This window comes from Labrus mixtus, chromosome 13 (genome assembly GCF_963584025.1).
Source record: "Labrus mixtus chromosome 13, fLabMix1.1, whole genome shotgun sequence".
In the NCBI taxonomy this organism is placed as follows: Eukaryota; Metazoa; Chordata; class Actinopteri; order Labriformes; family Labridae; genus Labrus; species Labrus mixtus.
In genome coordinates, this window is record NC_083624.1 from 9,985,437 (window position 1) to 9,998,275 (window position 12,839).

Below are 12,839 nucleotides of genomic sequence, written 5' to 3' on the forward strand. Positions count from 1 at the left end.
CATCCGTCTCCACAGCCTCTTCCACGCACGCACACACAAACACACACACACACTCACACACTTATTGGAATTCAGAGTGGGGCCCAGGTAGGGGAAGCTATGCCCATATATGAGCATGGGAGGAAACAGGCCAGGTGTGTGTGGTTAGCACACCGTTGGAACAAGTGTTCTTGAGTACACAGAAAACACACACACACACACACACACATTAACGGGCTCCTTGTGTTTCGCGTGCACACGTAAACCAAACTGCTTTTAGCCGTGTGACGTCTGAGTTATGCGGCTAAGCTCTCAACGGCACAATGTGGCGGCGAATGACAGACTTGTGAGAGTGACTTGTTGTTGGATAAACAAAGACGAGTCATGTGAAAGGGAAAGTCGGGGGAAGAAAAGAAGGAATGAGTCAAGTGATGGTTCCGATTGTTCTCGGGCTGCTTAACCCACTTTTTGTGTGTGTGTGTGTGTGTGTGTGTGTGTGTGTGTGTGTGTGTGTTCTGTCCCTTCAGCCTGTCCTTCCTCACTGAATCTTCTTCTGTTACCTCTCATCATGCAGACGTCCATGCAATGACTCAAACCAGGTCATTAAACACAGACTGCATCCTGTTTTCACAACCATCACCTCCACGAAATCAGAAGTCACCCGAGTCTGCATGAAATCAATCACAACTATCGTCCCATAATCGATGTATTTTTCAGACTGTGTTGCATGTAAGGAGTTAAAGCAGCTGCAGCTCTTCACTGTGACTTCTACTTCTACTGCAGCTTTCAGGAAACATCTTTGCATTTTCCAATCTTGACCTCTATTCTATCGACTTTCAGCGGGAGAATCTGTCATATTTAAATTCAGGTGCCCGTCCATCAATCAAGTATCTAAATCCCCTTTTTCCCTTTAAAAGGTTTTGCATTTAAAGAGAGGTTAATACTTATAATAAACGTTTTTTTGTCCAGGAAATGTTTTTTTTTCTCCCCGTGTCAGGAATGCGCTCTGCTCTACTTCCTGCCAAGTCGGCCGGGTCAGAGTTCATTCTGTGTCGGCAGGGTGATAAGGCGGGAGAGGGCAGATTCCAGCTAATCTCCACCTGGGAATTTCTAAATCTCCGCCCCCATCGAGATACCTGCGATGCATCTCACCGACCAATCTTCCCTCCTATCACACACTCAGCCGGAAACGCCGCTGCTGATAAGAGCCGATAGATCCTCTGCGCTCTGATGTGACAGTTAGGCTCCTTATCACACACACAGACACTCACACACACGCTCACACGGCCCGGTGCTATAAACTACAGGCGAGCTGCAGAAAGTGTTCCAGGTGAGCCTGCTGTAAACCTTGGTGGGGCTAAAGGAGCGGCTTCATTGTGTCGCAATAAAACACCGCGGTACAGCCCAGTGCGTGCGTGTTAGGGGAGGTAAACGTTGATATTATTATCACGGTGTCAGAATCAGATCTGGTGTTCATTACTGAGAAGGTTTGCACAAACGAGGAAGAAAGTCGGTCGGGGGCCCTCGGCAAAAATCAATTAGGGGGGCCCTCCAACCAGCGTTCATCACCATCATGTCTGCCAGCGTCCCGACGCTTACTCCTTACAAACTTTGGTTTCCACAACAAGAATGCATGCAGCGCTCAGCAGAGTCAATGCTGTCAGACGGTGCCCCCTTAGGGAGGTTTCCTTCTGTTGTTGCAAGATTTGCACATTGCACTCAGGGTCCCCCTTACTGGTCCGGGGCCCCCAAGCAGTTGCCCGCCTTGCCTGATGACCAGAAGCGCCTCTGCCTGCAGACTGAGCTACTGCCGCCCTTGTCATCACAATCTGAATGAGTATTACAGTCAAATACAATGATTTCATCTAGAGGACTTAAGAGGCTGCAGGTTTAATTTTGTCTCACAATAAATCTTTGATAGATGACGTAGGCACTAATGCATGCTCATCTTTAGGTAATGGTGTGCTCTTTACACACACACACACACACACACACACACACACACACACACACACACACACACACACACACACACACACACACACACACACACACACACACACACACACACGCAGTCCTGATCTTCTCCAAAACGTAAAGACAATTAGAGATAATGTCGGTGAGCACTTTTCTTTTAAATTGTTCTGAGGAAATCCAAATAAGTGAATGTCACGCAGGAGGAATTAGATTCACAAGTGTGTCGGAGTGATTCAGCAGCAGCGTTATTACTGCATAAAGTCTGGAGACCGGCCCTCTGGTTACATGACAAGTGAGTAAGAGTAATGAGAGCTGGAGCGAGCGTGTCTTAGTCAGAGCGAGTGGGAGATAATTTGAAGAGGAACAACAGCCGGGCAGACCGCCACCGCTGTTAAAAGTCCACTGATTTAAGACACACACACACACACACACACCCCGACTGCTGAATGTGACTAAGCCCCCGTTAGACAAACACATATAACCCAGAACCACCAGCACTGAATCACACAAAAACACTCTCTCCCTGTCCGTCCAACACACACACACACACACACACACACACACACACACACACGCGCGCTTTAATAACCCGGAGAATAAATCTAAACATCCCGGCTGTGCAGTCACGACTCGTCACTCTTCCTCCCAGCCAATCACATCGCCCGGCTGCCACGTCCATTCATAAAGAAGCCACACTGAGCTGTCCTTGCTGTATGATACTACATGCATCCACCCCTACCTCCTCCACCCTCCACCCTGGTTCATTCATGCCCTCTGCTGCCGAGCTGCAGGAGTGGACTGTGCTATCTGTGTCAAACATAGAGGTGGGGGTGGGGGGGGGGGGGGGGGGGTGGGGGGGGACACACAGCGTGACTGAAGCACAGGGAGGAAGTGGTGGAAAAAAATGTGCAGATTAACCGCACAGACTTATTTCTCTCACATGGCTACTCCGTCGCTCATACAGATAGCGTCCGTTGTTCTAATCATCTAATCCTTGTGCTGTGATAAGCCCCTCGGTGTGATCGAGACAAGCCGGCTATGTAACAGTGAATCAGCTCTTCTGTAATGTGACACACTGTGAGGTAACGCTCTCCCCCCTCCACCCCCCCTGCCCCCCATACACTAACATCCATTCAAACTCTCTAACGCCATGACATCCAGCGGTTCACACAGAAAACATCACCCTCAAACTCTTATAAGACAACTTGATCAGCTGACAGTGTTCACCTCTTACAGATCTGGGAGCAGTTTCCTCAGCTTTAACTTGTACCATATGATAACCATCAACTGCAGCAGCAGCAGCAGCAGGAGTTCTACTTTCTGGGAGCATTTCCCCCCCCCCCCCCATTCTTTCCCAGTTTCCCTTTTTTTTTTTTCACTTACCCGTCTGGGTGAGTTTCCTCTCGGCGCTGAAATGAGGGGAACCCCCACTCCTCACACACAGACTCTTCTTCCTATAAAAGTCTTTAAAGTTTTTTCTCTGGGTGTCCTTTTTGCTCTCAGAGAGGGATTCCGGGTTCCCCTTCTCTTTAACTTTGCTTGAGTGAAAAGAGAACGAGAGCGAGCGAAAGAGAGAGAGAGAGAGAGAGAGAGAGCGAAAGGGAGAGACGCTATTGGGTAACAACTTCTCACTCACGTCACTGTCCACGGCTGGGAGAGGGAGCCACACGAGAAAGAAAAAAAAAAAAAAAAAACTTGCCGACTCCTAAAAAGATTTCATCCTTTCATGTCTCCTTTTTTTTTTCCTCCTCCGGTTGCATTCTTCTGAGTGTAATCAGTAACAGCAGCTCTAAACACACATTTTCTCACACACACATACACACACACACACACACACACACACACACACACACACTGTCTCTGTCAGTGTGTGTGTGTGTGTGTGTGTGAGAGAAGCTCCCTCTGGGCTAAAGGTGCTTTCCCAGAGCTCTGGAGACACCACAGCCGTTAAACTCCCTATGAGCCCCGCCAAAGTTACGCTATCACATGTTTCTCTCTCTCTGTTCCTCACCCTCCCTCCCTTCCTCTCTCCCTCAGACTGACACTGTCGGACATACTTTCTCTCACACACGCTCTCAGGAGCGACGCCGCACTCTCTTATAGTGTTAAAGAGGGGGGCTGAGCCTGTTGCGGCAGAGGGCAGTGTCCTGTTACACAGCGCTCAATTGAGGTTAGAGAGAGGACATCCATTCAGAAAAAAAAGAGAGGAGGAGAGAGGGAGGGGGAGAGGGAGGAGGAGAAATAAGTTAGTGCAGCCTCCCCGTCCTCTCTCTCTCTCTTTTCTGAATGTGTGTGTGTGTGTGTGTGTGTGTGTGTATAAGTGTGTGTGTGTGTGTCTTCAAAAGCAGGAAACTCCCCTGCCAGAGCTGGGGCGTCTGTAGAAAAAGGGACCCGTCTCCTAAAAAAGGGAAAGGAGGCAGGGACAGCCGCCCCCCAACACACACACACACACACACACACCCACACACACACCCACACACACACCCACACACTGAAAACACACACAGCGGCCACAGTGGAGGGGTCTTTATGACTTCCAGCCCCACTGGCAGTACTTTACTCTCCACCCACCCAGCGCCCCACACACACACACACACATACACACACACACACACACACACACACACACACACACACACACACACACACACACACACACACACACACACACTCGCACACACACTCGCACACAACCATATACCAACACAAACAAATGCAATAAGAGCATCTTGTCTCGTCTGCTCAGTAGATTTAAAAGCATCTAACACGTCACCTATTCAACGACTTTATTGTTTTTGTTTGGTTTTCTTAAAATTTTTATTTCCAACATCAGACCTAAGAAGCTAATGGCTAAGCTAGGAATTCAACCTTGTAGACCCCTTAGCACCCGATGGTTCCCATTCTTATATTTCATTCAAACGAGGAGTGTGGGCGCTGGTCTAGCTCAATCAGTAGATCGGGCGCCTCAAGAGGCTTTAGTCCTCACTGCGCTGGTCGTAGCAGGTTCAACTCCCGATCCTGACGCTGCCTGGTGTCCTGCCCCGCTCTGTCGCCCCGTATCTCCTGTCTCTCTACATCTGTCTTATCCAAAAAAAGCCTGAAAAGTTCCAGCTTTGTACTGAGATTTTGAAAACGTTGAGATTTTTTTCTTTTGCTTGTTTTTTACTTTGTAAAAATCTGAGATCCCATCAGTGGTCACCGTCTCATCATTATACCTGCCTCTGGGAACGGATGCAAATTTCACATTAATTCCGAATGCAGCGTTAAAGGTTAGCATTAAGCGACTTCCAGGTAAGACTTCCTTTAAAATGCTGAGTTTACATCTCCAACATGTCAGAGTAGTGCTCGTTCACCTGTCTCAGTTCAACATCCTGATGCAGTTTTGTAAAAAGTAAAAAAGTCTCGTCAGGTTTGTCTCCAAGAGGAGAGAAAAAATAACTTTAAAAAAATGTTTGTTGAATGGAGGTTGTTTCGATCATTTCTGATGCGTTTCATGTAGTCGGGAAATCGACAAAGCGATGATTTGCTTATTGAGCAGATTTGTGGCTCAAGTTTAATGTTCGATCTTAAACTGATATTTAGCTGAACTTTCGTGTATTTATGTGTTTATAGAGACAAATAAATAATCATCGAAATGATTGCCAATATGAGCTGCTGTCATAAGTGCGGATAACGTCCCGGCTTCTTTTTTCGGTCGACACAGATTAAATAAATGGTCGATACAGATCGGACCACAAATGGAAACCACAACATTTTCCTTGCTGAAAATCCAGACCCCCTGTGTACGGACTCTAAATTTTAAAGTAGAATCTGTATCTAGCAGAACAAAGAATAACAGTCTGTCTGACTGCCGGATGAAGGATGATGTTTTCCAAGGAGAAGTGTACAAAGAATTCTAAAAAAGCTAACTGGCTCATGAAAATGTACCCGGCTTTAAACTCCGGTTATGTTTTCGCTCTTGCTACCAAAATTGTCTTTTTTAGTCCTTGTAACTTTCTTGTTGGTGTGGAAGTCCGGGATATCTTTGGATATTTATTTGGAAAGCACAGTGAAAAATCTGTTCTGTTGTCCGCCTTTGAATCTGGAATGCAGAGAAATGTGTTCGACTGCATGTTGATTTAAAAAATGTAAGGAATTTTTATAGTTTCGCGATTATTTTCGTTATTTTGATTAAATATTGGAAGCGTTTTATATTTTGTTTTCCGACCCTAACCCTAACTTGATGCGTACATTATCCTTTAAGCAATACTTATTTAATGTCATTATTATTATTGAGGATACTTTGGAATTGGCTAACCAACCCACCTGAGTAAATCTGGTGCGCACACTAACCACTATGCTCAGCCCAGCCATGCTGTCATTTTTTTTTTATTTTTTTTTTATGAAATTATTTTTAACTTTCTAATAGCTTACAATTTTTCAATTCAACTTGGAATATACAGAACAAAAACATATCACTGCAAATAAAATTCATGACATTTAGCTTGATGTGAACAGCAGGACTTTTTAATTTCTACTGCGAGTACATTTCATTTTTTTTTAAAACTCTTACTGAAATAAAGAAGTTGAATGAGTATCTGTACTACAGACAGTCTTTTTATTTTCATTTTTTCATATTGACCTTTTATTGAAGAGAGGAAAGTTGGTACTTTTACCAACGACCACATAGAGAAAGTTTACAAGAAGTGACTGTCTTATAAAACAAAGTGAGTAACTCCACATTGACCACAGCGTCTAAAAAGGAAAGTACCTCAGTGTACTGACATAAAACGACATCATCAGACAATAAAGGTTACAAGAGAGAGAAATCACCAGGTGCCCCCTAACGTGGACCTCCTTACCCTTAACCTGACCTGAAACTGCCCTCACCACCCTGTCCTCCACCAGTCCTCACCTACATCCTGCTATTTTACCACACTTCCATTCTGTGCCACGCCATCTCTGCCAACCACACCTCTCAACAGCCCAGCGCTACCCCACCCTGCCCCGCCCCTTCCCCTCCCCCTCCCCAATGGAGCCTGGGGTTTTTCTATGGGAGTCTCAAACTTCACGACATGCATAGTTGGTTTGTTACTCACACAAGAGACATGTGACTCATCAAAGGCCATGCTGCACCCATGCTACGCTCCCGTTACACACATTGTGGTGCACAAACATCCACACACACACACACACACACACACACACACAGCCACACAAGAGGAGGAGCGCCTTTGTCAGGCTCCATTCATAACCATTTAAATAACCTCAGTGAGTCATGTAACGAACTGGGCTCAGTAATATTTGACCAATATACTGTACGCACCTCTTATTTCACACTGTCGACCCCTGAAGACGATCTCTATAGGTGAAAGGTCGCAGACAATTTTGACGCCTAAATATGAAGCAACTTCTGACAGATCACGTGTGGGAAGGAGCGGCTCCCACAGAAGTTGTTGAAATGTGAGTTTTTGGATTATTTCAACACAACTTGGAGATATTGCCTCTGCTTCAAAGAAAGGAAACAGCAAACATTTTTCTATATGCTAACTTTATTGTTCAATGCTAACATCGATTTCTGGTCAAATGTTGTCCAATAAAAAAATGCTTATTATTACTTTAACTTTCTGTGCATTTTCTTTATTTGTTCAAGAGTTTTTCTTGAATGAATGACTTTATTTTGAACCAAAAGATAAAACAAGACAATAAATTAAAACCCCTACCCCCGTCACATTTATTCTATTAGTTTATAGATTATTCCAACAAACTTCTCTTCAAATGAAAACTTTATTTTTCAAATTGCTGATGTTTGTTTATATATAAATAACTTTTTTTTGCAGACATCCTTTATTAAGCATCTTGTTACCCTGTTTTTGTGAACCGTTTTTCATGATGTTACTTTTTTATGAATATAAAACTTAATCCACTTATTCAAGTACTTACATTTCTTTTAAACGCTAATGTTATTCTTGTTATATATGCTGTAATTTATCATGCTAAAATCCCCTTTTTTCTTCTAATGTGATTCTTTTGAGCAACACTTCCCTTATTTATGTTCTTTTCATTTTTTTAAATGATGTGACTTTTCATGCCAGTGTCACTTTGTTCTGACTGAATTTCCCCCTGGGATTAAAGTATTTCTGATATTAATCTTCATATGATTACTCTCTTTTCAAAATGGTCTTTTTAAAATTCTATTATTTGATGATAGCAGAGCAGTATGTCGGCTTCTATCTGCCGTATCTCACTCCAATGTGTGTCATATTAGCTGTTAGCAAGAGCTGTCTCCTGAAGGTGATGAAAGGATAAGTCTTAAAAAACATTTTTTTATTTCTTTATTATTTCATCAGATTGTTTCTTTTGAATACTCGTACATCCTGTTTTGGTTTAAAAAAAGAGAAGGGGATAGAGTAAGAATCATGGAATAGAAATGTGTTTTTTGTTATTGTTTCCCACTTTGGGACTCATCCCACAACCCCCGACGTTAAATTAGAAACCACTGGATTAGATCGACTCCAGGCGGGCCTCTTCAACATCTTAAAAAATCAACCTAAAACGCCTCTTTGGCTGGTTCTGTGTAGACGGGGACAGAGTGGGTGAGGGTGAATCACAGCCTGTCGTGTGTCGGGCCAGTGTATGGTTTGTCTGTGTGTTTCTCATCGTGTTGAATGAGTGTTGCGGAGCTCTGGCAGCGACTGCGCTCAGGCGGAGGATGAGTCAGGGTTTGAGAAGGTAAATGACTCCAGACCTGCCGACGGCAGCTTTCACCTGCAGGAGTCATCTAGGCGACTTGTAAGAGCACTGCCCTCTTGTCTGAATAACTACTACAATATTTCATAAGAAGTTTCACATTCAAATATCTAGAAAAAAAAAGTTCTCGCCTGGAGCTATTTTAGTTCATTTGATGACTCCTTGACAAAAGCAGCAATCTGACAGATTATTCTCTTTATTCAGAGGCTTTGCAAGCCAGGAACAATGACTCACTGGGATAAGGATTCATACATTTTCCTTAAAAATAGGGGTCATTTAATGTGAAAAAAAATAGAGCTGCAGTATGGCCGGGAGAAATTCATCAATCAAAAATGTTTAACATGAAATTGTTTGTTACTCAAATTTATACTGATACAATATTTACTTTTTAAAGTTGTTATTTGATAAACTTAGAGAAAGATACCTTTTGGTATTATATTTCTAACAAATAGTAAACTATACTGCAAAAGTCCAAACTATTTTCTTTTAAATAAATGGCTGCATAATGACTTGGTTTTGGAAATTAAATCACGCCTAAATAAATGTTGATTGCATTTGAACTGTTTGAATTTGAAAACTGTGATGTGTATCATGTGAGCCTTAGTTTGAAATTTCATAAATCTTTCTGCATTTTTAAAATAAAATCAGGACCCTAAATGTCCCGTGTTGTTTGTCTCAAAATGTAAAGATTCACATTAACTGAGAGTTTCTGCCCTTTTAGAACTGTGACTAAGACTGTTGTGGGCACAAACTGAGCACCGCCTGCTCGCTTTCTCTGGGTGGATACAAGGGCGGAGATGTGTTTTCACACACACTAACATACACACACACACACACACACACACACACACACACACACACACACACACACACACACACACACACACACACACACACACACACACACACACACACACACACACACACACACACACACACACACACACACACACACACACACACACACACACACACTAACACACACACACAATGGAGATTGCGCTAGAAAAGGAAGCTGGGGATTCCTGAGATTCCTGTGGACAAAAAGGTGTGAACTCAGGCAGCCGAGCAGAATGGGAATTCTGCTGGTTTGGCTTAAGAGGCATTTTAATGGCTGACAAGAGTTGCTAGTGACAGAGAGAGAGAGAGAGAGAGAGAGAGAGAGAGAGAGAGAGAGAGGGAGATAAAGAAAAAGAAGGAGCTGGAGAGGTAAAGTCAAAGAACAGGACTGTAAAGACAAAGCGGGGCTGTTTGTGTAATTCCAACTGTCGGCAACACTTAATTATTTAGAGTATATAAAATGACATAATCCCGTGAATAATTGGAGTCAGGATACTGGAGGCATTCAAAGTTCACAAGAATATGTGAATGAAAATAAACTACATTTGACCCAACTAAATTATGTAATTCTTTTTTCTATGTGATGGAATATTAGCTACGGTCTGTGTCTGTCTGGAGATTACATATTCTAGTTGACTTTTTCGCGTGTTGTTATAAATGCAGAGACAACATATTTCCCCCAGATAGAGGAAGTGAAGAAAGCTACAACTTACATTTTTTTCAACTGTTATTCATATCTTGATCAATCAAGAATTTTGCAGTTTCAGATTTCCAGTCCCATGATTTTCTTGGAAATTACGTTATGTTTGCAACAGCAAATTAGTCGTTAAAATAAGAAATTCTAAGAGACGGGCTGCTTGGTAAAGTTTGGAAGGGAAACTATTATAATGACAAACTGTATGTTCTCTTGGTGCCAAATTATCAGAATTTGTGTATTTTTTTGTTCTGAAATAATCAATTTTAGGAGATTATTTAATATGAATCAGGTTTCAATTTAATAAGTAGGTTTTGAAACAATTTTAAATATTTTTTTCTTATTCAATATTCTATTATTTGACATACATAGTGATTATTTTTTGTCTTCTACTGTTTATTCTGAAGAACCAAAAATGATTTTAGTTTTCTAGAGATCAAAGTGCATGCATGAATTAAATTACTTATCGAATAGAAACTTGAAAGGAATTATTTTACATAATCACATGACAACCGATACACTGACACACCACTGAGCAGCCATCTTTGTAAAGACAATGCACTGATTCAACCATATCCAATTCATCCATAACCCAACCATTGGTCCCCAAAGTAAAGTGTGTGTAACGTTAAGAATCGTCATGATGTAACAAAAACCAGCTTAAAGACTTAAAGACACACACACACACACACACACACACACACACACACACACACACACACACACACACACACACACACACACACACACACACACACACACACACACACACACACACACACACACACACAGAAAATGACATAAAACCAATGCATCAAATATATAAGCATTTTGAGCAGCATTAGAAATGGGACTATTGGTCACTGCAAGGTGCCTAACTGGACATGTCCCAAACAGGCACACACACACACACGCAAACATTAACACATTCAAAAACAGAAGGAGTCAGGACCAGGACATCAGAAATGAATTTGTGCGGCTTTAGGGTTCAGCGGGTCTCTTTAATGATTATTGATCTCTGCAAGGTTCAATTCTGGAAAGGTCCCAAAAACGTAACAAAAACCATCGTGGACACACACACTCATATGCACACAGAAGCAGCCACAAATCCACCTGTCTCTGCCAAGACTGGACTCTGAGCCAGTGATGGACATCAACAGACGTAACAACGACGTCATCGCATTCACACACACACACACACACACACACACACACACACACACACACACACACACACACACACACACACACACACACACACACACACACTTATTACCAACCAAGGACAGGAGATGGAAATATGACCGACCGACCGACCGCCCCCCCCCCACCCCCTCCTTGCTGCTGTCCCTTTGAGGAAGTGTGTCTAAGTGTATGCATGCTCTACACTGACTATATTAGGCTGGTGTCTTTCTAGCATTGGGGGTGGGGGGGGGGGTGATGTCACTGTCACGCTGGGGAGGCATGAATCTGTGTCTTATCTCTGCACTGCTGTGCGGTAACATGTGTGCCTTGTGTGTGTGCGTGTGCATGTGTTAGTGCATATTACCCTGTAATAACCCTTAGTGACACACACACCACACACACACAGACACAGACACAGACACACACACACACACACACACACAGACACAGACACAGACACAGACACAGACACACACAGACACAGACAGACACACACACACACACACAGACACACACACACACACACACACACAGACACAGACACACACAGACACAGACAGACACAGACAGACACACACACACACACACACACACACACACACACACACACACACAGACACACACACACACACACACACACACAGACACACACAGACACAGACACACACACACACAGACACACACACACACACACACACACACACACACAGACACAGACACAGACACAGACACAGACACACACAGACACACACACACACACACACACACAGACACACACACACACACACACACACACACACACACACACACACACACACACACACACACACACACACACACACACACACACACAGACACACACACACAGGGAGAGCACCTCTGAGCCTGCAGAAACATCCAGAGCAGCTGAACCTGTAATGCCTTTAGGTGTTGTTTGAATTTAATTACATCACATGAACATACTTAAATTGTGATGCAATGGTTAACTGTCAGGTTGAAATATGTAAAGTTGTATCAGTCATAATAACAGTAGTACAAGTAGGGTACGACATAATCCCACTCTCTTTATTCCTTTTCTTCCTTTGGCCAATTCACTTCCATTTCATGTCATAAGTGTCTCCCTGAGGAGTCACAAACTGAGTCAAATTTGCGGAGAAATCTCTCTAATCTCTCCATATTTCATTTTTAATTAACACCAGTGATTCCATAGTTTAATCACAAGAGTCAGGGCGACGATTTATTGCTGCGTTGAAGCAACTATATATCATGTATACAAAGTTTTGAATGAATAAATAAAACTACAAAAGATGTGAATATAGAACTATCATTAAATAATGGATGAATTTGTTGGTATTGCTCTAAAAAAAAAGTACAATATTTCCTTTTTAATTACAGCAGAAATGCATCTAAACTGTAATTTATAGTTTTATAATCA

General features: G+C 42.8%; 1 long non-coding RNA gene across 1 annotated transcript; it reads right to left on the reverse strand.

The window, feature by feature from the left end:
* Positions 1-7,565: 7,565 nt before the first annotated feature.
* LOC132986917 (uncharacterized) lies at positions 7,566-10,805 on the reverse strand. The gene is made up of 2 exons (XR_009675564.1): positions 8,786-10,805; positions 7,566-8,743 (listed from the first exon to the last, which is right to left on the reverse strand). It is a non-coding gene; the product is annotated as an uncharacterized LOC132986917 (long non-coding RNA).
* Between the last annotated feature and the right edge of the window lie 2,034 nt (positions 10,806-12,839).